The sequence below is a fragment of the Eubalaena glacialis genome, chromosome 1 (assembly GCF_028564815.1).
Source record: "Eubalaena glacialis isolate mEubGla1 chromosome 1, mEubGla1.1.hap2.+ XY, whole genome shotgun sequence".
Taxonomy (NCBI): domain Eukaryota; kingdom Metazoa; phylum Chordata; class Mammalia; order Artiodactyla; family Balaenidae; genus Eubalaena; species Eubalaena glacialis.
This window is the reverse complement of record NC_083716.1, coordinates 79,459,982-79,483,693: the sequence shown is the minus strand read 5'-3', so window position 1 is coordinate 79,483,693 and position 23,712 is coordinate 79,459,982. Positions and strand designations below refer to the sequence as shown.

Genomic DNA, 23,712 nt, shown 5'->3' with positions numbered 1-23,712 from the left:
CATTAATTTTGTATCCTGCTACTTTACCAAATTCATTGATTAGCTCTAGTAGTTTTCTGGTAGCATCTTTTGGATTCTCTATGTATAGTATCATGTCATCTGCAAACAGTGACAGCTTTACTTCTTCTTTTCCGATTTGGATTCCTTTTATTTCTTTTTCTTCTCTGATTGCTGTGGCTAACACTTCCAAAACTATGTTGAATAATAGTGGTGAGAGTGGGCAACCTTGTCTTGTTCCTGATCTTAGTGGAAATGGTTTCAGTTTTTCACCATTGAGGACAATGTTGGCTGTGGGTTTGTCATATACGGCCTTTATTATGTTGAGGAAAGTTCCCTCTATGCCTACTTTCTGCAGGACTTTTATCATAAATGGGTGTTGAATTTTGTCGAAAGCTTTCTCTGCATCTATTGAGATGATCATATGGTTTTTCTCCTTCAATTTGTTAATATGATGTATCACGTTGATTGATTTGCGTATATTGAAGAATCCTTGCATTCCTGGAATAAACCCCACTTGATCATGGTGTATAATCCTTTTAATGTGCTGTTGGATTCTGTTTGCTAGTATTTTGTTGAGGATTTTTGCATCTATGTTCATCAGTGATATTGGCCTGTAGTTTTCTTTCTTTGTGACATCTTTGTCTGGTTTTGGTATCAGGGTGATGGTGGCCTTGTAGAATGAGTTGGGGAGTGTTCCTCCCTCTGCAATATTTTGGAAGAGTTTGAGAAGGATAGGTGTTAGCTCTTCTCTAAATGTTTGATAGAATTCGCCTGTGAAGCCATCTGGTCCTGGGCTTTTATGTGTTGGAAGATTTTTAATCACAGTTTCAATTTCAGTGCTTGTGATTGGTCTGTTCATATTTTCTATTTCTTCCTGGTTCAGTCTTGGCAGGTTGTGCATTTCTAAGAATCTGTCCATTTCTTCCAGGTTGTCCATTTTATTGGCATAGAGTTGCTTGTAGTAATCTCTCATGATCGTTTGTATTTCTGCAGTGTCAGTGGTTACTTCTCCTTTTTCATTTCTAATTCTATTAATTTGAGTCTTCTCCCTTTTTCTCTTGATGAGTCTGGCTAATGGTTTATCAATTTTGTTTATCTTCTCAAAGAACCAGCTTTTAGTTTCATTGATTTTTGCTATTGTTTCCTTCATTTCTTTTTCATTTATTTCTGATCTGATCTTTATGATTTCTTTCCTTCTGCTAGCTTTGGGGTTTTTTTGTTCTTCTTTCTCTAATTGCTTTAGGTGCAAGGTTAGGTTGTTTATTCGAGATGTTTCCTGTTTCTTGATGTAGGCTTGTATTGCTATAAACTTCCCTCTTAGAACTGCTTTTGCTGCATCCCATAGGTTTTGGATCGTCGTGTCTCCATTGTCATTTGTTTCTAGGTATTTTTTGATTTCCCCTTTGATTTCTTCAGTGATCACTTTGTTATTAAGTAGTGTATTGTGTAGCCTCCATGTGTTTGTATTTTTTACAGATCTTTTCCTGTAATTGATATCTAGTCTCATAGCATTGTGGTCAGAAAAGATACTTGATACGATTTCAATTTTCTTAAATTTACCAAGGCTTGATTTGTGACCCGAGATATGATCTATCCTGGAGAATGTTCCATGAGCACTTGAGAAAAATGTGTATTCTGTTGTTTTTGGGTGGAATGTCCTATAAATATCAATTAAGTCCATCTTGTTTAATGTATCATTTAAAGCTTGTGTTTCCTTATTTATTTTCATTTTGGATGATCTGTCCATTGGTGAAAGTGGGGTGTTAAAGTCCCCTACTATGATTGTGTTACTGTCGATTTCCCCTTTTATGGCTGTTAGTATTTGCCTTAAGTATTGAGGTGCTCCTATGTTGGGTGCATAAATATTTACAATTGTTATACCTTCCTCTTGGATCGATCCCTTGATCATTATATAGTGTCCTTCTTTGTCTCTTGTAATAGTCTTTATTTTAAAGTCTATTTTGTCTGATATGAGAATTGCTACTCCAGCTTTCTTTTGATTTCCATTTGCATGGAATATCTTTTTCCATCCCCTCACTTTCAGTCTGTATGTGTCTCTAGGTCTGAAGTGGGTCTCTTGTAGACAGCATATATATGGGTCTTGTTTTTGTATCCATTCAGCCAGTCTGTGTCTTTTGGTGGGAGCATTTAATCCATTTACATTTAAGGTAATTACCGATATGTATGTTCCTATTCCCATTTTCTTAAATGTTTTGGGTTTGTTATTGTAGGTGTTTTCCTTCTCTTGTGTTTCTTGCCTAGAGAAGTTCCTTTAGCATTTGTTGTAAAGCTGGTTTGGTGGTGCTAAACTCTCTCAGCTTTTGCTTGTCTGTAAAGGTTTTAATTTCTCCATCAAATCTGAATGAGATCCTTGCTGGGTAGAGTAATCTTGGTTGTAGGTTTTTCTCCTTCATCACTTTAAGTATATCCTGCCACTCCCTTCTGGCTTGCAGAGTTTCTGCTGAAAGATCAGCTGTTAACCTTATGGGGATGCCCTTGTGTGTTATTTGTTGTTTTTCCCTTGCTGCTTTTAATATGTTTTCTTTATATTTAATTTTTGATAGTTTGATTAATATGTGTCTTGGTGTGTTTCTCCTTGGATTTATCCTGTATGGGACTTTCTGTGCTTCCAGGACTTGATTAACTATTTCCTTTCCCATATTAGGGAAGTTTTCAACTATAATCTCTTCAAATATTTTCTCAGTCCCTTTCTTTTTCTCTTCTTCTTCTGGGACCCCTATAATTCGAATGTTGGTGCGTTTAATGTTGTCCCAGAGGTCTCTGAGACTGTCCTCAGTTCTTTTCATTCTTTTTTCTTTATTCTGCTCTGCAGTAGTTATTTCCACCATTTTATCTTCCAGATCACTTATCCGTTCTTCTGCCTCAGTTATTCTGCTATTGATCCCATCTAGAGTATTTTTAATTTCATTTATTGTGCTTTTCATCGTTGCTTGGTTCCTCTTTAGTTCCTCTACGTCCTTGTTCAATGTTTCTTGCATTTTGTCTATTCTATTTCCAAGATTTTGGATCATCCTTACTATCATTATTTTGAATTCTTTTTCAGGTAGACTACCTATTTCCTCTTCATTTGTTAGGTCTGGTGTGTTTTGACCCTGCTCCTTCATCTGCTGTGTGTTTTTCTGTCTTCTCATTTTGCTTATCTTACTGTGTTTGGGGTCTCCTTTTCACAGGCTGCAGGTTCGTGGTTCCCGTTGTTTTTGGTATCTGTCCCCAGTGGCTAAGGTTGGTTCAGTGGGTTGTGTAGGTTTCCTGGTGGAGGGAACTAGTGCCTGTGTTCTGGTGGATAAGGCTGGATGTTGTCTTTCTGGTGGGCTCGTCCACGTCTGGTGGTGTGTTTTGGGGTGACTGTGGCCTTATTATGATTTTAGGCAGTCTCTCTGTTAATGGATGGGGCTGTGTTCCTGTCTTGCTAGTTGTTTGGCATAGGGTGTCCCGCACTGTAGCTTGCTGGTCGTTGAGTGAAGCTGGGTCTTGATGTTGAGATGGAGATCTCTGAGAGATTTTTGCCGTTTGGTATTACATGGAGCTGGGAGGTCTCTTGTGGACCAGTGTCCTGAAGTTGGCTCTCTCACCTCAGAGGCACAGCCCTGATGCCTGGCTGGAGCACCAAGAGCCTTTCATCCACACGGCTCAGAATAAAAGGGAGAAAAAATGGAAAGAAAGAAAGAAAAAGGATAAAAGAAAATAAAATAAAGCAATTATAATAAAAAAAATAAGAAAAAAAATTATTAAGAATAAATTTATTAAGAAAAAAAATTTTTTTTAATTTTTACAAATAGATTTATTAATTTTTTATACTAAAAATAAGAAAAAATTTATTAAGAAAAAATTTATTAAGAAAAAAATTTTTTAATTTTTTTAAAATAAAAAATATGAAAAAACTTATTAAAAAAATTTTTTTTAATTTTTTAAAAATAGAAAATAAGGAAAAAATTATTAAGAAAACATTTATTAGGGAAAAAAATTTTTTTAAGTAAAAAAAAAAAAAAAAACGGACGGACCTAACCCTAGGACTAACGGTGAGAGCAAAGCTATACAGACAAAATCTCACCCAGAAGCAGACACATATACACTCACAAAAAAAGGAAAAGGGGAAAAGTTAATATATCCTGCTCCCAAAGTCCACCTCCTAAATTTGGGATAATTCGTTGTCTATTCAGGTATTCAACAGATGCAGGCACATCAAGTTGTTTGTGGAGCTTTAATCCGCTGCTTCTGAGGCTGCTGGGAGAGATTTCCCTTTCTCTTCTTTGTTCGTACAGCTCCCTGGGTTCAGCTTTGGATTTGGACCCGCCTCTACATGTAGGTCGCCTGAGGGCGTCTGTTCCCCGCCCAGACAGAACGGGGTTAAAGGAGCAGCTGCTTCGGGGGCTCTGGCTCAGTCAGGCTGGGGGGAGGAAGCGGTACGGAGGAGGCGGGGCGAGCCTGCGGCTGCAGAAGCCGGCGTGACGTTGCAGCAGCCTGAGGCGTGCCGTGCGCTCTCCCGGGGAAGTTGTCCCCAGATTATGGGAGCCTGGCCGTGGCGGGCTGCACAGGCTCCCGGGAGGGGCGGTGTGGAGAATGGCCTGTGCTCGCCCACAGGCTTTTTGGTGGCGGCAGCAGCAGCCTCAGCGTCTCATGCCCGTCTCTGGGGTCCGCGCTGATAGCCGCGGCTCGCGCCCGTCTCTGGAGTTCGTTTAAGCGGCGCTCTGAATCCCCTCTCCTTGCACGCCGCGAAACAAAGAGGCAAGAAAAAGTCTCTTGCCCCTTCGGCAGCTGCAGACTTTTTCTCAGGCTCCCTCCCGGCTAGCTGTGGTGCGCCAGCCCCTTCAGGCTGTGTTCACGCAGCCAACCCCAGTCCTCTCCCTGGGATCCGACCGAAGCCCGCGCCTCAGCTCCCAGCCCCCGCCCGCCCCGGCGCCTGAGCAGACAAGCCTCTCGGGCTGGTGAGTGCTGCTCGGCGCCGAGCCTCTGTGCGGGAATCTCTCCGTTTTTCCCTCTGCGTCCCTGTTGCTGTGGGATCCGCGCTGATAGCCGCGGCTCGCGCCCGTCTCTGGAGCTCGTTTAGGCGGCGCTCTGAATCCCCTCTCCTTGCGCGCCGCGAAACAAAGAGGCAAGAAAAAGTCTCTTGCCTCTTCGGCAGCTGCAGTCTTTTTCCTGGACTCCCTCCCGGCTAGCACGGAAGGCCGAGCCCCAGCTCCCAGCCCCCGCCCGTCCCGGCGGGTGAGCAGACAAGCCTCTCGGGCTGGTGAGTGCTGCTCGGCACCGCTCCTCTGTGCGGGAATCTCTCCGCTTTGCCCTCCGCACCCCTGTGGCTGCGCTCTCCTCCATGGCTCTGAAGCTTCCCCCCTCTGCTACCCGCAGTCTCTGCCCACGAAGGGGCTTCCTAGTGTGTGGAAACCTTTCCTCCTTCACAGCTCCCTCCCACTGGTGCAGGTCCCGTCCCTATTCTTTTGTCTCTGTTATTTCTTTTTTCTTTTGCCCTACCCAAGTACGTGGGGATTTTCTTGCCTTTTGGGAGGTCTGACGTCTTCTGCCAGCGTTCAGTGGGTGTTCTGTAGGAGCAGTTCCATGTGTAGATGTATTTCTAATGTATCTGTGGGAAGGAAGGTGATCTCCGCGTCTTACTCTTCCGCCATCTTGCCCCTCCTCCCCCAGATATATTTTCTACTTGAATTACAGAAGTAGGTAAAAACAGCAAATTTTTATTTGAATCTCAGACACTACCAAATTATCTGGCGCTGAATTGTCACTTTAATTGAGAGCCTAGGATCATGGACTACATCCTGGGAAAAAATAGTTGATTCCGAGTTGATTTTGTCTTGATCTAGGCATCTGTGAGGAAAGCCAAAAGTCTGAATCATCCTGGGTTTCATGACCTTCCTTCAGTTACATTAATGCCACTTTTATTATGTGGGAAGCTCTAAACCATCGGCCAGGAGGTGGAGAATAGAAACGTTTCCATGCTGCTGGTGGGGATGAAAAGGCTGCCTCCACTTTGGAAAACAGTTTGAGGAGTGGGCATGGGGAATGACTATTAGAGGGACAAGGTTTCTTTGGGGTGATAAAAAGGTTTTACAATGATTTTTAAAGGTTTTAAAAGTAGATTGTGGTACAGTGTGCACAACTCTTGAATAAAATCCACTCAACAGCACACAGTAAGTGGGGGCATTTTATCATATGTGAATTTTATCTCGATAAAGCTGTCAAAAGAAAACACATTCAAAAGCTCCTAGAGGGGCTTCCCTGGCGGTCCAGTGGTTAAGACTCTGCAATCCCGATACAGGGGGCCCGGGTTCGATCCCTTGTCAGGGAACTAGATCCTGCATGCCGCAACTAAAGATCCCGCATGCCGCAATGAAGACCCAGTGCGACCAAATAAATAAATAAATACTAAAAATATTTTTTAAATATTAAAATTTTTTTTAAAAAAAACACAAAAGTGCCTAGAAATTATGTTTCAGTTCTGACTCCAGTACAGGTAACAAGTTTCTGCTCAAACTAAAGAGCAGACCTGCTCGGCCAGAACTGTTCTAGTGTTAGTATCGCTCTTCCCCTATTGTGCCTTTTGCCCATCCAGCCATGCATCATTTATTCTCCACCACCACAGTTTGGGAAAAAGGTATTCTGGGAATTGAGAGAAACAATTATTTGGGAATTCTAACAAAAATGTAGGTAAACAAATCATTCTTTGGGTGTTGTAATAAAAATGAAGGTAAGCAAATAATTCTTTCTGAATTCTATTAAAATATAAACAAACATACACTAATACATACTAAAGCTCATAGTTGAACATAAATTAATTAAATTTCATTTACTGGGAGACAGTATAAGCAAGGTAGTTAAGAGGTATATCATATATCACTTATATGTGGAATCTAAAAAAAGAAGTGATACAAATGAACTTATATGCAAAACAGAAATAGACCTAGAGATATAGAAAACAAACTTATGGTTACCAAAGGGGAAAGGAGGGGGAGGGGTAAATTAGGAGTTTGGTAATAACATATACACACTACTATATATAAAATAGGTAAACAATGAGGACCTACTGTATAGCACAGGGAACTATTCTCAGTATCTTGTAATAACCTATAAGGGAAAAGAATCTGAAAAAGAATATATATATAACTGAATCACTTCATTGTACACCAGAAACTAACACAACATTGTAAACCAACTATACTTCAATAAAAAAAAAGACTTATTACCAAAAAAAAAAAGATGTATAAGTAATGATGCCTGTTCCTAGTTCTTGAGTCCTCTTTTTATCACAGCTATTATTCCACTTCTACTATCACTTTCCTATTTCTTAAGCACTTCCATTCTACCATGTGTCTGAGGGATGAAAAGTGCAGCATCTGCACTTATCAGTAGCAAAAGTGTCAACACTGTTATGACTGATTTTTGATAATTTATGAGTAATATAAAGCTTTAAAATAATATATAAATTCCCTCTGGGTCAAAAACGTAAACTTTTAAGTGAATCTATTTGTTGATTCATATATTAGTGAACAAAGTCACATTAGCACGTTAGTCCTTCAAAAGTTAGTCACTGGATCAATTTTGTCACTTTCCAATGACATTTCATAATCCGTGCAGTTTATGATTTCTCCTCTAAAGTAAAACAATTTTAGTTACATATCAATATTATTTTTTTATTATTTTATTTATTTATTTATTTTTGGCCGTGTCAGGTCTTAGTTGCGACACTAGGGATCTTTCTTGCAGCATGCAGGATCTTTCATTGCGGCACGTGGGCTCTTTGTTGCGGCACATGGGCTTCTCTCTAGTTGTGGTGCGCAGGCTCCAGAGTGCATGGGCTCAGCAGTTGCGGCACGCGGGCTTAGTTGCCCGGCAGCATGTGGGATCTTAGTTCCCCGACCAGGGATCGAACCTGTGTCCCCTGCATTGGAAGGTGGATTCTTTACCACTGGACCACCAGGAAAGTCCCCAGTATTATTTTTTAAAGGAAAAGAAAGAGAACCCACCCTATTGTCCTTCTAAATTAACTATTAAAACTCTTTGTAAAATCATATTGTCATCCTTATTTTATATATACACATGCACATATATATTTCTATATCTACAATTCTATAAGCATTTTCTACAATATTAAATAGCTATAAAAGAGAATGAACTCCAAATAATAATTTTAGTACAACTGTAAATCTCACTGTGGTGACCTAATCAGATTGTCTCAGAAGTCAAGAAAGGACTAAGCCACTTCAGACTCCTGGCATATTAAATAGTGTAGGGAAAAAAAAGCCTAAATGAGGATATAAAAATCAAGATATCTGTTTAATTTAATTTAAAAATTAATGCTATCAGGGACTTCCCTGATGGTCCAGTGGTTAAGACTCCATGCTTCCACTGCAGGGGCACAGGTTTGATTCCCGGTCAGAGAATTAAGATCCCGCATGCTATGAGGCGTGGCCAAAAACAAAAAACCAAAAAATTAATGCTATCAGCCAAAAAAGTGGAAACAACCCAAGTATCCAACAACTGATAAATGGATAAATAAAATGTGGTATATCTACACAATGGAATATTTTTTTCCTTTATTATAAACTGTATTTACCTTTTGGTCTCCAAGTTAACTGAGGTGGTAGGTAGTTTTATTTTTTGTATTCTTTAATTTTTTAAAATTTATTTTATTGAAGTAAAGTTGATTTACAATGTTGTGTTACTTTCTGGTATACAGCAAAGTGATTCAGTTATATAGATAGATAGATAGATAGATAGATAGATAGATAGATAGATATTCTTTTTTATACTCTTTTCCATTATGGTTTATTCTTTTTTATACTCTTTTCCATTATGGTTTATTATAGGATATTGAATATAGTTCCCTGTGCTATAAAATAGGACCTTGTTGTTTACCCAGTCTATATGTAATAGTTTGCAGCTGCTAATCCCAAACTCCCACTCCATCCCTCCCCCACCCCATCTCCCCCTTGGCAACCACAAGTCTGTCCTCTATGTCTGTGAGTCTGTTTCTGTACACAATGGAATACTGTTCAGCAATAAAAAGGAACGAAGTACTGACACAAGCTACAACATGGATGAACCTTAAGAACACTATGCTAAGTGAAAGCAGCCAATCACAGAAGACTACATATTGTATGGTTCCCATTTATATGAAACTTCCAGAATAGGCAAGTCTACAGAAACAGAAAGTAGACTAGCAGTTGCCTAGGGCTAGGAGGGTTGGGAGAAAATGAGAAGTGAATGCTGAGGGGTATGAGGTTTCTTCTGGGGATGATGAAAATGTTTTAGAATTGATGATGGTGATGGCTGCACAGGTCTGTGCATACACTAAAAATCGTCAGATTGTACACTTTAAATAGATGAATTATAAGGTGTGTGAATTATATTTTAATAAAGCTGTCATTTAAAAATTAATGCAAACCCCAACGGAATACGTTTGTCAAAATTCATCATATTGTACACATAACTATTGGATTTTATTGTATGTAAATTACACCTCAATGAAGCTGATTTTATAAAGAAAAATAATTAATGCTATAAACACACACACAGTTCCAGTGACCGTATATATGGCCTGATCTGGAGATAAAATCAACAATATCTGTTTGAGGCCTTTCATAAATGTAAGACCCCTCCCCCAGGCCAATGGTGCTCCTCCCCCACCATGCCCACACACCTCCCAACACACACACCCAGATTTTTTTTTCTTTTTGGCCTCACAGTTTCTTTAATGACCCCTCCAGTTCATGATTCTTTCATGTAACTTAACTAACGCAGACACGGTCACCTCCCAAGTCAGAGCATCAAGTTAGCTCATGATCACACCCAGATTTTTAACCCAGAAACACTTTAAACAAGGGCAATAAAATCAGATTATGTTTTGCTTATTCTGTTGTATTGTAGCTCCTCAAAGAAAGCAGTAACAGAGCTTCTGTTTAAGTGCAGGAACAACTACACATCATAAAAGAATCTAAGCAATGAAAATAAAACATAAATTCCAGGTTTCTGAAGAAAACGTCAGGGATCTTTGGCTGCTTTGTGTACATATAGAAGGACGTATAGAAAGTGATATGGAGGACTTCCCTGGTGGCGCAGTGGTTAAGAATCTGCCTGCCAATGCAGGAGACGTGGGTTCGAGCCCTTGTCCGGGAAGATCCCACATGCGGCGGAGCAACTAAGCCCGTGTGCCACCACTACTGAGCCTGCGCTCTAGAGCCCACAAGCCACAACTACTGGAGCCCGTGCTCTGCAACAAGAGAAGCCACCGCAATGAGAAGCCCGCGTACTGCAACGAATAGTAGGCCCGCTCACCGCACCTAGAGAAAGCCCGCGCGCAGCAACGCAGAAAGAAAGAAAGAAGGAAAGAAAATGATATGGAGCAAGTTAACAATAGTTTCAATTGCTTGATAGCTTCCCTTTATTCCTCCTAGTTTCACCATAAAGAAAGACAGGGTAAAGAGGAAGAGAAGTTTTTCTAGTATCTGGTTCCACAGAGGTAGGAACTGAGTAATGGTTAAGATCATGGGCTTTGTTATTACATGTATATCTGGGTTCTGAACCAGTCTACACTATTTACCATGTGTTTTTGAGCCAACTACTTAATGTTTCTGTGCCTCAGGTTTCCCATCTGTAAAATGGGATAGTAGTGAGTTTAAAGTGCAAAGCTCGCTTATATGTGGAATCTTAAAAAAGGGTACAAATGAACTTATCTACAAAACAGAAATAGAGTCACAGACGTAGAAAACAAACTTATAGTTCCCAAGGGGTAAGGGAGGGGGGAGGGATAAATTGGGAGACTGGGATTGACATACACACACTACTATATATAAAATAGATAACTAATAAGGACCTACTGTATAGCACAGGGAACTCTACTCAATACTCTACAATGGCCTATATGGGAAAAGAATCTAAAAAAGAGTGGATATATGTATATGTATAACTGATTCACTTTGCTGTACAGCAGAAACTAACACAACACTATAAATCAACTATACTCCAATAAAAATTTTTTAAAAATTAAAAAAATAAAGTGCAAAGCTCAGTGCCTAGCACATAGCACTTTATTAAACATTACCTCTGATTTTGTAACTATAAGGGATTTCTAGGGACCTGATAGCTATTTTCTAAGAAGTAGCTCCTGGTTACTTACACCAGAGCTCGACAGCAACTAGTTACTGAATCATTTATCAATCTAGGGCTTCTAAGACTTTTTGATCTTTAGTTATTTCTTAATACTTAGAACATTTAAACCAAGATCTGGATATTGGCGGACTGTAATTTGGAATGATTCAAAACTGGTGTTTACTACTAGGATTTTGGTTTCAAGTCTAGGAATCCCAGAATTTGCATTTTTAAAAAGTCACCCTATGGGGAATTCCCTGGCGATCCAGTGGTTAGGACTCGGCGCTTTCACTGCTGTGGCCCCAAGTTCGATCCCTGCTCAGGGAACTAAGATCCCATAGGCCGAGCGGCGCGGCCAAAAAAAAAAGAAATTCACCCGATGATTCTGACCCAGGTCATCCATAGATACACTCCGAAAACTGTCGCCCAACCATGGTGGGCACTAGAATCATCTAGGAAGCTTTTAAACATCCCTGATGCCAGGTCCTACCACCAGCCTGCTCCGGGGTGAAGCCTAACCCTTCCTGCCAGTCTAATGTGCAGCTGGGGTGAGAATCACTGCCCTATAGGATAGAGCACCTTCTGACCAACTGTGCCATATTCATCCCAGTGGGGGAAGGACACAGGTGAGGGAGGGAAGAAGATAAAAAGCAGCTGGCGGCAGGGAGTGAATGGACCAAGTGGGAACTCTCTGCCTGGGGCCCATCCACTCCAACGCAGCACCCAGCACTTGGCTGTCCTTTTAGCTCTACCCTACCATCTATACTGTCAAGGACAAAGCTTACTTACCCGCCACCCTCTCTACTGATCATCACTTCTAGGTTTCAAATAGAAGCAAAAGCAAAAATTCTTATAGGAGGGATGACCATGGTGAAAGTTAATTTCCTGCTTTTCTATAAAACGGGAAAAATGCAGGAGGGGATCATTGCAGAAGGAGATCATGATACAAAAATTAGAAGATGATTACATCCATTTATCTGTTTTTTTTAATGAAAACAGGAGAATTCCACTTTTCTGTTATATCAATAGCTACAGTTTCTGGGAATTCCCTGGCGGTCCAGTGGTTAAGACTCTGTGCTTTCGTTGCCATGGGCTGGGGTGCAATCCCTGGTAGGGGAGCTGAGATTCCACAAGCGGCACGGCATGGCCAAAAAACAAAAAAGATACCTAAGATCTTGTGTTCTAAACTAGTTCTCAAGAAAAAATGGTGACTCTATGGGCATCAAAAAAGCAAACACGGGACCCCATTTTAAGGTTGCATCTCCACAGGAGCATGTTTCTAATCATCAAAGCATATACTTTGCAGGGGATTTCAAACCTGGCTGCACCGTGGAATCACCTTGAGGGCTTAAAAATGACCCATGTCGGAGCCTTCTCGACCCATGAAAACAGGATCTCTGGGGTTGAGGCCAGGTTGCCAAAGGGCTCCAGGTGACCCCCATGTCAAGTTCCTGACCGGAAGGAGTGGACCACCGCACTAGCTTACATAATTGCTCCTCTTGGTGGACAAGCCTACAATGAAAGACCTGACTGCTTTTAGTTATTTAAATTGATAGTTGTTTTTTTTTAACCCACATCAAACATGGCTATGGAAAAAGATTTCAAATATCCTGAAATCCCAATGGTATCATAATACTATCCTTTCTTAGGAATTCTCTAAACAGTGGAACTAAGAAAATTTCCAAGGATTAAATGTACTCGTACTTAGCCATATCAAGGAATAACTTTTAATTACCATTTTCTATTAACACTTTCTATGTATCAGACACAGTGCCAGGATTTTCAAACGTTATCTTTTTAATCTACATAAGATATATTAGGAAGATACTAATAACCCTCCTTCTACCTCCAGCATAACCACAGGATTTTTGCTAGACTCTACTTAAGGCACTCTCCATTTAACCCTAGCATTTATTACCTAATGCAGGTTCATAACTGGTCCGTAGGTTTGCATTCTTTGACTTTGGGAATTTGATTGGAAACCTTTTTTTAATAGATACTCTTTAACATAACTGAACATGCTAACATCCTTCAAGGGCTTATACTGGACAAACTAATGTCTAAATAATAATAATGATAACGTGACCACTTCAAGCACCTTTGAGAATAATACACAGAATATTGTGGTCTTCAGATCTTCTTTGGCCCTAAGTCCCAAAAGTCTTTACCAAAGACATTTCTATTTATTCATAAAAGTCTTTTAATGTTCTTGTAGCAGACACACACACACACACACACACAAACCACTAAACACTACTAGTTAAATCAGTATATACACTGAGAGCCAGTATTCATCACTCCTTCTTCTATGTTCCCACTACATGTGGCTTGTGCCTCTCTTTTCTTTTTTTCTTTTTTTTCTTCTTTCCTGGCCTGCATTATTATTAGCCATTACTTGTCTTTCTCTTCACTATACTGAAAATTCCTCAGGGTCAGGCCATACCTTATAGTCTTTATGTTCTTTCCACATTCCTGCATGTAGTAGGCACTGAATAAATGTTTGCTGAATTTAACAGAAAAGGGTATTAAGCTATAGTTTGGGAAGCAGTGCAAAGTAGAGGGCTAGAGGAGTGTTGTCCAAACTCTGTAACGCATCGTGGGTCGTCAAATCAATCGTGGATCGTGAACAGCACCGTTTAAAACTGAAATTCAGACTCAAATGAAATCGATCAAAGTAGAAAATACAAGAGCACCTCCTGCATCTCGGTAAGGGTTAAGCACTATTTTGAGACTTGGCTTCAGTGTTCCTACGCGTGCCTGTGTAGGCAGGCAGGGTTGGGCTGTAAAACACATCACAGTCAAAAACACTGAAAGCCCCTCGTCTAGAACACGGACCCTGGAGTCATTTTTCCTGAGTTCCTAGTTGAGGTTAGACCACAATTAATAGCAGACTATTAGTCATGTGACTTAAAGCAAGTTAAAAACCTTCTCAGTTTCTTCATCGATAAAATGAGAATCGAATAGGAAGAACTCCTTCCTCTTAGGATTTTTATGAGGAATATAGGAAATAAGCTCTATGAAGCACTAGGTGTGGTACCTGACACAGAGTAAATGTTTATAGGTATTGTTACTGTTGTGGCATCTTTTAAAGGTTTGCTTAGAAAAACGTGAAAGAGTACCCCCCGCTCCAATTTCTCACTTCCCAATCGTTCCTCAACTCAATATTTTCTGGCTTGCGTGCATCCGGACAAGAAAAATGTCCTTACTGTGGCTTTTGTTTAATTTCTAAGTGCAAAAGACAACCAAAGATGATTATTCCTGCCCTCTTGGAGCTTCTGGCCTGCCATAAATGAATAATGTGATTCAAAAATTATAAATAAAAATGAAAAAATGATTTTACAAATCCATGTTTTGTTCATATGATATTAGGTATTTAGATCTTTCAATACCCAGCTAGCTACCTAATTCTTTCCGTTTTCCTCTAAAGACTTGCAACGATTCAGTCCTAACCACCCTTCCAGAATGTCCCAAAACCTGTGCTTCCCAAGCCACTGTCACAATTCAGCCCTTAAGCTGGGCTCCTTCCCTCCTGTGTGCCTTTGACTCTTCAGTCCCGACCAGCTGCTGGAGGGCTGTAATCCTTTCTCCAGCTCGCCTACTGGCACGCTCCTACTCTTCCTTCAAGACTTAGCCTAAATGTCTCCTCCTACTTGATGCCATCCAGACCCTCCAACAGTTAGTCATTCCTCCTCGAAGGTCTCACAATACTTTGGGCAATCTTTGCTCTTACTACTTTTATCACAACATGTTATTATTGGTTAAGGTATGCAGCCCACAAGCCCTAGTACTATGTCCCTAGCACCGAGAACTGTGCTTGGCATACAGTGAAAGCTCAACAAATCTTTATAGAATGAATAAATGAATGAATGTGTAGAAAACCTACTGACCTAAATCTCCTGTATATCAAAATGATTCATCAAACAGCTTTCATTCAACAAAAAGAATCGAGTACATTTGGAAGGCATTTGTGTATTTAGAAGAAAATGAATTGAATGCATTTAGAAGGTACTGTGGAGAGAAGGTGATGTGGCCTCTGCTTCCTTGCAGCTTAGAGCCTGCTCCCATCGTTGGATCTGAAAGGCTAGCTAAATACACGGGTAAACATAAAGTTGAGTTTTTTAATTCAAAGTTTTTACCAATATAATATCAGGTGGTATGTCTTCAATGATCAGATAATTACCCGATTCTTTCAGGTTTGGGGTTTTTTAATTAATTTTTATTGGACTACAGTTGCTTCACAATGTTGTGTTAGTTTCTGCTGTACAGCAAAGTGAGTCAGCTATATACATACATCCCCTCTTTTTTTAGATTTCCTTCCCATTTAGGTCACCACAGAGCATTGCGTAGAGTTCCCTGTGCTCTACAGGGTTCTCATTAGTAATCTATTTCATACACAGTAGTGTACACATGTCAATCCCAATCTCCCAATTCATCCCACCCCCATTCCCTCCTCGGTATCTGTAAGTTTGTTCTCTACATCTGTGTCTCTGTTTCTGCTTTGTAGATAAGTTCATCTGTACCACTTTTCTAGATTCCACATATAAGCAATATTATACGATATTTGTTTTTCTCTTTCTGACTTACTTCACTCTGTATGACAGTCTCTAGGTTCAGATTAAATGTTAAACATCCAGAGTTGGTTGACACACTCTTGGAAGTGCAAGGGAGGGTTGACTCATCACTGGAGCCAGGACAAGGACAAACGGTGGCTCAGGACTGTCACTGAGAGCCTTCTGTCGGTCCTCTCTCAGTCAGCTCAGTCACAATAAGGTATGTGGTTTCTCTGAACATGCCATGCTGCTTTTATTTACTCAGATGCTTCCTTCCCAATGTCAATGTCTGCTCTGAACTTTTCAGGTAGAGTCAGGCCCACTTGTTTGTAAAACAGCTCCTTGGCATAAAGCGAAGAACACATGACATCCAATAAACTCAGCTTTAAAAATATTATATTAAAGAATTTAACTGCTTAGTTCTCCTAGGAACCAGAGTTATTAAAAAGAATTTGGGGTTGCAATCACATGCAAGTCCACTAGTTTTGTTCTCATTTTATTTTTTTGGATCCATATAAATACGCTTTAAAAAAAAAAAGACCCTAGGGGATATATTGTATATGTAATAAGTGATTCACTTTGCTGTATACCTGAAACTAACACAACATTGTAAATCAACTCTACTCCAGTAAAAATTTTTTAAAAAGGGAATTCCCTGGCAGTCCAGTGATTGGGCCTCTGAGCTTTCACTCTTGAGGGCCCAGGTTTGATCCCTGGTTGAAGAACTAGGATCCTGCAGGCTGCGTGGCTTGGCCAAAAAAAAAAAAAAAAAAAAAAGAGAGGGAACGAAAAAAAAAAACATAAACTAAACTTCCGTATTAACACATCTCACAAAAGTCAAACCCTTAACTTATTCACCTTGTTGCCATTCAAGGACATCCCCAGGTAGCTCTCTTTTAAGAAGAGAGACAGACTACACGGTGAAATCTTGCCAGGGTAAAGATAATGAAGATTTCTTTGTCTAAACACCATAAGACAAGCCTATATTACACCTTGTCCAAGTGGAAACCAGGATCGATTTTCCAGCTGATTATTATCTCACATTGGGGTGAGAAGGAAGAGCAGGAAGGAAAATATTTAGAGAACAGCTCTGAGTCCTAGAATTAAACCGCACTAATTGTCCCTGAAAGGGATAATTAACACAAGCAATTAACTGCTGGGGCCTCTGAATTATGTCAACAGCATGGCCATCGAAAAAGGGCATTCTCTGACCTTAAAGGCCTTGTAAATCTATCATACTCCAGCATTTGCCAAAGAGCTCTTCCAAAGCTATCATACTTTAGATATGGTGCGCACTGGAATATGTTTCAGCAAAGGAGAAATGGGTTAGAGATCTGATGGACCGAGTGTAGGATCATGGAACTCTGAAGCCAGAAGGAAGCCTGGAAATCATCTAGCAAATTGACAGCATACAGGCCAAATCTGATCTCTAGATCTCTAGAGGTGTTTTGTTTGGCCTGCCCAATATTTTATTTTATTTTATTCTATTCTATTCTATTTATTTTATTCTATCTTATTTTATTTTATTTTATTTTTTATTTTTAGCCATTTTGAATGAATTGCCAATGTTTGCACATCAAAATCTGAATTCCCGGATTCTCTTGAAAACTCAGAAGATCTGGCAACACTGGGCCCTTGTTCTTATGTAACAATTGGCTGGAACTGAGTAGCTCTGGCCCTCGTTGAATGGGAATGTTCTCTCCAGTTCCTTCTACTCCCTCTCGTCTCCCTGACACAGGACGTAGGTCGACGTGTGTTGAGAGTCTCACCTGTGCTCTCTCCACCTCCCATGCCGGTCTGCTTTGCTCCTCTATGATGCCCGTCTGCCCTGGGTGAACCTGGTGAACATGCTATCCTTGATCTTAAGAACTCCTCAATTTCCGCCTCTGTACAAGGAGCCTGAGGTTTAGAGATGTCTTATTAGGGGAGAGATCAGTCTCAAGAGCCCTTACTGACCCATCCAGCGAATGGCCACCTATTTCCAATCCTGCTCTCAGGCTCAGAAGGGAAAATAGTGGAATTCGTAAATCATTCATAGTCTGAGAAAAGATGAAAAGATCTAGAGATTTAACAGAGTCATTATAGGCAAAATGAGGGCCAGACACTTAGATGCAAGTTGGTACCATCATTTCCCTTTATCCCACACTCATATCATGCTATGCTGCCAGGCTCTTGTTTCAGCTTATCTTGATTCCACACAACCCACATCCCACAAAGCTCAGTCCAAGTAGTAGTGGTGAAGTTCTGGTGAAGAAATCTCTGATGATGCTATCTACACTAGTGTGTCCTTTTGCTTAGTATGTGTTTTGCATAACTTGCACGTGATTATATAGAATCCAATCTGTCGTCTGAATATACACTTTAGCATGTCGTGTACAAACGAGTGGATGTGCTATATCACTTTCAGAGTAAAAAAAATCAAGACACATGGTATTATATATGGGAGGCTGAAACACAAAAAGATCTGGTGCATTTGGGGGGATCTGCTGGGAATATTGAAAAGAATATATGAGATTGACACTCTTCCAGGGAATCTGGCAGGTCTGGTCGTTGTATTTAAGGCTGCTACATTCACTAATGTTTTTCTCATCTCATATGCCATCTCTTCTCAAAGAGCTTAAGAGTTTCTTTTGAGTGGGGCATAAAAGTACAAGATCATGTAATAGTTTGAAGATGTGTTAAAACATTGAAATATGTGCCATCATTGAATCTGTAAAGTAAAATTAATCAGAATGATGGCTAATGTAATGGATAATGGTGACTATAGTTAACACACTGTATTAAATATTTGAAAGTTGCCAAGAGAGTAGATCTTAAAGGTTCTCATCACACACACGAAAAAACTGTAACTATGTGTGGTGATACATGTTAATTAAACTTACTGTGGTGATCATTTTGCAATATACACATATTTAGAATCATTGTGTTGTACATCTAAAAGTAATATGTTATATGGCAATTGTATCTCAATTAAAAAAATAAACTAAAATAAAATCAGAATGATGGAAATGAGGATGCAAAGAAAAAACAGAGAACCACTTCTCCTACAGGTAGCAGGCCCAACTGCTAACTACTATTAATAACAGTCATCATATATTATGCCCCTGCCCAAAGGATAGGCTCTCAAGACAGACTTCTTGGGTTCAAATCCTGGTCATGCCACTTACTTAGCCGAGTGACCTTATTAAAATTCTCAGATTAAGATAAAAATTATGCCTCCCTAGATAAAATAAGGTATGTGGCTCAGTTGACATACCGTGTTTAATAAAGATGAATAATAATAATAATTATTATTATCTGTAATTGAAACAGTGAACAGAAAGTGGTTTTACCCTGCATAGTGGCCCAGGAAAGTGGAGGTGTTTTCCTATCCAAAGTTTTAATCAAACTAAAAGTTGTTATACGATAAGATTACAGATTCGGAGGGAAAATAATTGTTGGATTTGAATAAAGCATTGAAGGCTATTTGAAACACATTATTACTCTTTTACATTTATAGGAAGCAAATACTGTTAAGATTTTATTCATTTACTTCTTTAGGGAAAGCTCACAAAATTGAACTTCAAGGAATAAACTACTGTTAAGGACGTTAACAATGTTGGTATAAATACAATAATAATGTTCAATCATATTTTAATTTCTTAGCATGGCTTGTCATGTCCTTCATAATCTAGCCCCATCCGACCTCCCAGCCTTATCTATCTTAAATTCCAGGCTCCAGCGACTCCAAACTGCTCAGCTACCTTGGAACACACCAGACTTCCAGCAGCCCTCATTTCCATCAAGAAAATCCTCTTCCTTCTTCAAGTGCCAGATCAAATGCTACACCCACCACGCAACTTTTCTCAGTTCTTAACCTTGAATAAACCTCTCCTTTTCTCTGCCATTCAATAGCACACTACTGATGTCACCGCCATATGATTCCATTTTTACTATCTTGTATTATAGATATTTGTAAACATGCCTATCTCTCCCACCAGACTGTACTCTTTGAAAGCACGGGTCATGTGTTCTTTCCTTGAACTCAGTTTTAAGTCACAGTTCAATCTCATTATCTGCAGGGAACACATGGATGTCTGCAAAGGACCTCCCAAAGAAAAGGCCAACTAGCTCAAAATATACGCATTCCTGCAATCTTTAATTAAAATTAAAGTCACTAGGTGATACTTTCTTGTAAAGCTATAGTTAAACCAGCAAGACATTGTTTCTTTTGTACTTTCCCATTGGCTTTCTATACCCAACTGCGTTGTATGAATTAAGTTCAAGAGGTAGCTCGCTTCGGAAAAAGACTACAAAACCTAGGGGTTCAGAAGATTGAGGTGAGAAAATAAAGCTTGAAAATCTGACTACATCTAATTGTCATCCTCTGGCACTAGCTTCATGACCAGGTCCACCCCCAAAGCACCACAATCTGCCCTGATACAGATTCAGACACCCATCACCACCACCTTTTGAGTCGCAATCAGAAATCAGAAAAGATTTCCTAGTGTCCTGATCTACCTCTGCATATCTTTTGTCCTTTTCTATATTCATCCCACAGACAGGAAGGGTCCTTGTTACCCCTCTTGCTTACTCACAGAAGAGAAGAAACAGAGAAGGACGTTCTTAGGCAGTCAGTGCAGAGTTTCTGCAAAATTGCAGGTTAAGCTATTTTATTATGTCATTTCCACTTCCCAGGGCCTTAAAAAAAAATTTTTTTTTTTCTAGCAATGATATGGGTAACCCTGTTATCTGGATCCACGAGGTATTTAAAAGAAGGTGTAATCCTATAATGAATAATTGGTGCTTTCACTTCAGAATCTTCTCTATCTTCTTCAGTCCTCTGCCTGAACCAGCCAGAACAATTTCTCACAGCTGAAGCCAACTCAAATCTAAGAAACTTAGGACATACCAAATTAACAGGATTTGATGGAACAACTGAAAATCCTACTGAGGGGAGGGGGAGGAACCCACCTGCAATCTGAACTAGAATCCAGGTAATTCAAGATTTAAAAAAAGACACCCAAACTAACTGTGACCCAGGAGATTGAGCCAAAAAATATTATATTAAATAACTTACTATGTAAGTAATATGCGTATTTAGTGTAAATCCTACCTACACCTCCGGGATGGATGGCCTTGGGCTAGATTAGACGAGGCATCCTAAGAAACACTGATCTGTTTTTGCTGACCAAGGTTTTAAGTGGTTGTTAGTTCCCTCCAAAGCCTCTGGCAGCTGCTGAAGCTAGAGCAGGTTGCCTAGGGAGAGCCACAGATGGAGCGTGAAGCACCAAGTCCTCCCAAGTTCCCGCTCTGTGTCCAGGTGGCCGAGGCGCCCGTGCCTCCTGCGCTCGCCCGAGCTGCGCGCTGCTTTCCTCCCAGCTCAGGAGCCGCCCGCGGGCGCCCCCAACGCGACCCACCCGGGGACACCTGCGTGCACCAGCGAGGCCTCGCTGCCCTCTGGGAAACTGGGGCTCACCTGGGTCGCTTCCCCCCACCCCCTGCTCTGCCACCAGCAGTCCCAGAAGCTGTCTCGGGAGTCCCGGAGCAGATCTCCTCCCTGAGCCCAATCCGAGGGCACCGTCCTCCCTCCAGGACTCCGTTTCTCCCCTCTTCCAACTCCGTGCCAGATGCCGCCCTCGGAGCCCCGGGAAAACTGGCCCACCGCGGAGAAAGGGTTGCGGGGGTCATGGGGTGGGCGCAAACGCACCGAGGACGCTCTCAGCCCCCGGCACCCACTCCAAACAAGGAACCGGTTCCGAGCTGCTCGGCCGTGGATGGCAGGGTCGCCTCCTCCTACCGCTCCGAGACGGAGGAGGTACTTCTCGCCTCCGGAAGGCCAGGCAGACGGGCGGCCGCCGACCACTGGCACCCTCCCCGCGAGCTCCAGCCCTTTACCTGGGTACCGGCCTTGGCGGGTCTCCGGGGCGCAGCACAGGGCGCAGTGCCCCGGGCGGGTGGTGCGGGGAGGACCGCGGCCGCCGCTCTCCCATGCAGCTCCGGGCCTGCCGGGCGGCTATTTATCCGGGGGCCCGGCCCCGGCCCCTGCGGGAGTATTGGGCAATCGGTCCCGCTACGCGCTGCCCCGCGAGCCGCCGCCCTCTGCCCCCGCCGAGCCCCGCGGCGGCGGCGGCGGCGGCGGCGGCGGCCACGTGGAGGGAGGGAGCCGGCCCCTCCTGTGGGCTCCACCTTCTCGTCGTCCTCCTCCTTCTCGGGAAGTTATTCCCTGTGTTTCCCCCCCCCCCCCCCCCGTCTCTCGTCTTTGCGGGGCACCCCGGCCAGTCTGAACCGGTTGTGGCTGAGCGAGTGGGGAAGGAGGAGGAGGCGGAGGAGATGGAGGTGGAAAGGCGGGCGGTAGGGGCGCTGCTCTCGCTCTCGCGGCTCCCGGCCGGGCCGGGCCGGCCAGGCGGAGGGAGGGCACCTCGGGGGCCGCTGCCCGGGCCCGGCTCCGGCCCGGAGCCACCGAGGCCGCGGGAGGGCTGGGCACCGGCGGCCACGGGCCCTCTCTGTGCGCACACGAGCGCGCCCCCCGGCGCCGCGGCGCCCGGCCGCCCGGCCGCCCACCGCGTGCCCGCGCCGGCCCGCCCAGGACAGTGTGTGCATTTGGAGGGAGCCCGGGTCTGAAGATGAGTGCGAGTCTCCCCGGGTCTCCCAGGTTCCTGGACGGCCGGGCGCCCTCCTGGCCGGAGCTGTATCCCCAGCTGGCAGCGATCCCAGAGAGACGGGCACCAGAACTTTGTGGAGTCGGTGCTCCTGGGCAGTGAGGTGTGAGGATGCCAAGTGCTGCCCTTTGTGACAGCTCTGTGGAGAAGGGGGGCGCCCCTGAAGTGCACGTAGTGTGCCGAGGGAGAGAGGCTGCATCTGAGGACGTTTAGTCTGTATGGCAGGTGAGCTCTACTAACAATACACTCCTGTCTTCAGCTGAAAGGCAATGAGCGTGAGTGCTGAGATTCCCACAGTCACTGCGGCAGACTGGGGACAGTCCATAGGTAGGTACCTAGGGCTTACCAGGTGTGGCAACCCTGTAAAGTCATGTGCACTTTTTGTGTTCCTGTGTATATTGGTCTTTCTGAGAAGGGACACCATATCTTCTACCAGCTTCTCAAAGGGGGCTGGGACCACCCATCACCGAAATGAAAATTTCCTTTAGACACTGAACCTCCTCTAATTCTGACCTAGACAAAGACCCTACACCTTGCAAAGGGTTGGTTTCTGGAGTCCAAATGAAGCTGCATAAGCTTCCGGAGCCACGGTTTTTCATCTTGCCCGCATCCAGGTCTATGTGAGATGAAAGTTCCAAAAAAACCTGTGGACCCTGGCCACACTGGCGAGTGTTCTTACAGGTAGGAAAATAGCAGTTCATCTATTTGTCTCACATCATTCCTTTCCACTCAGTTTACTGACTTTCATTCAGATTATGGGGAAAAGAATGGCCAGTGCTAGTTGATATTATTTTGTTTTGTCCTCAGAGGGAGAAAGATTAGAGGGAAAAAAGTAACAGTAAGAATCAGAAGAAGGTGGTCCCAGAAATAGTTTCTGGAAGGAAAAATGGAGAGGGGATCCAATGGGGGCTTCTCATCCTCTTCTATTTTTGACCTGGTTTGTGGTTACTCAAGTGTGTTCACTTTGTAATAATGCATTGACCTGTACACTGATCATTTGTGTACTTCTCTCTGCTTGTTTTGATAAAAGATATTTCTAGAAAGCTTTTTCTTTGATTCAGATACCCCCTAACCACCAGAGCAAATATCTTCTTGATAGTTGGTCGAACCAATCAATGTATATGAAATTACATTTGGGGGACAGGGAAACCCTGCTTGAAAAATATCTCTGTGTTCACCAGTGGGTTTCTGAAGTTGCCATGTCCCTGTTCTCATCTCCACCGAGTTTTCCCAGATTTCTTATAAAGAGAATGTGTGACCAGCATTCCCATGTCTGCTCAGCCAGTCTACGCCTATTAACTGAGAACCGAAAATTAGCTCATTCGGACACACAGCATGGTTCCAACTTTAGTGTAAGACTGAATTCTGGGGTCAAAAACTCAAAATGGCTGGGGGTCCAGACTCAA

General features: G+C 42.3%; 1 protein-coding gene across 3 annotated transcripts in view; it reads right to left on the bottom strand.

Moving 5' to 3' along the window:
- The window catches only part of SLC16A9 (solute carrier family 16 member 9), a 72,261-nt gene extending 50,504 nt beyond the window's left edge, over positions 1-21,757 (bottom strand). For 2 of the 3 annotated variants that reach the window (XM_061198090.1, XM_061198108.1), the window contains exon 1: positions 21,543-21,757. The gene's annotated coding sequence lies outside the window, so the exon portion shown is untranslated. The other variant, XM_061198098.1, reaches the window with a different exon arrangement.
- Between the last annotated feature and the right edge of the window lie 1,955 nt (positions 21,758-23,712).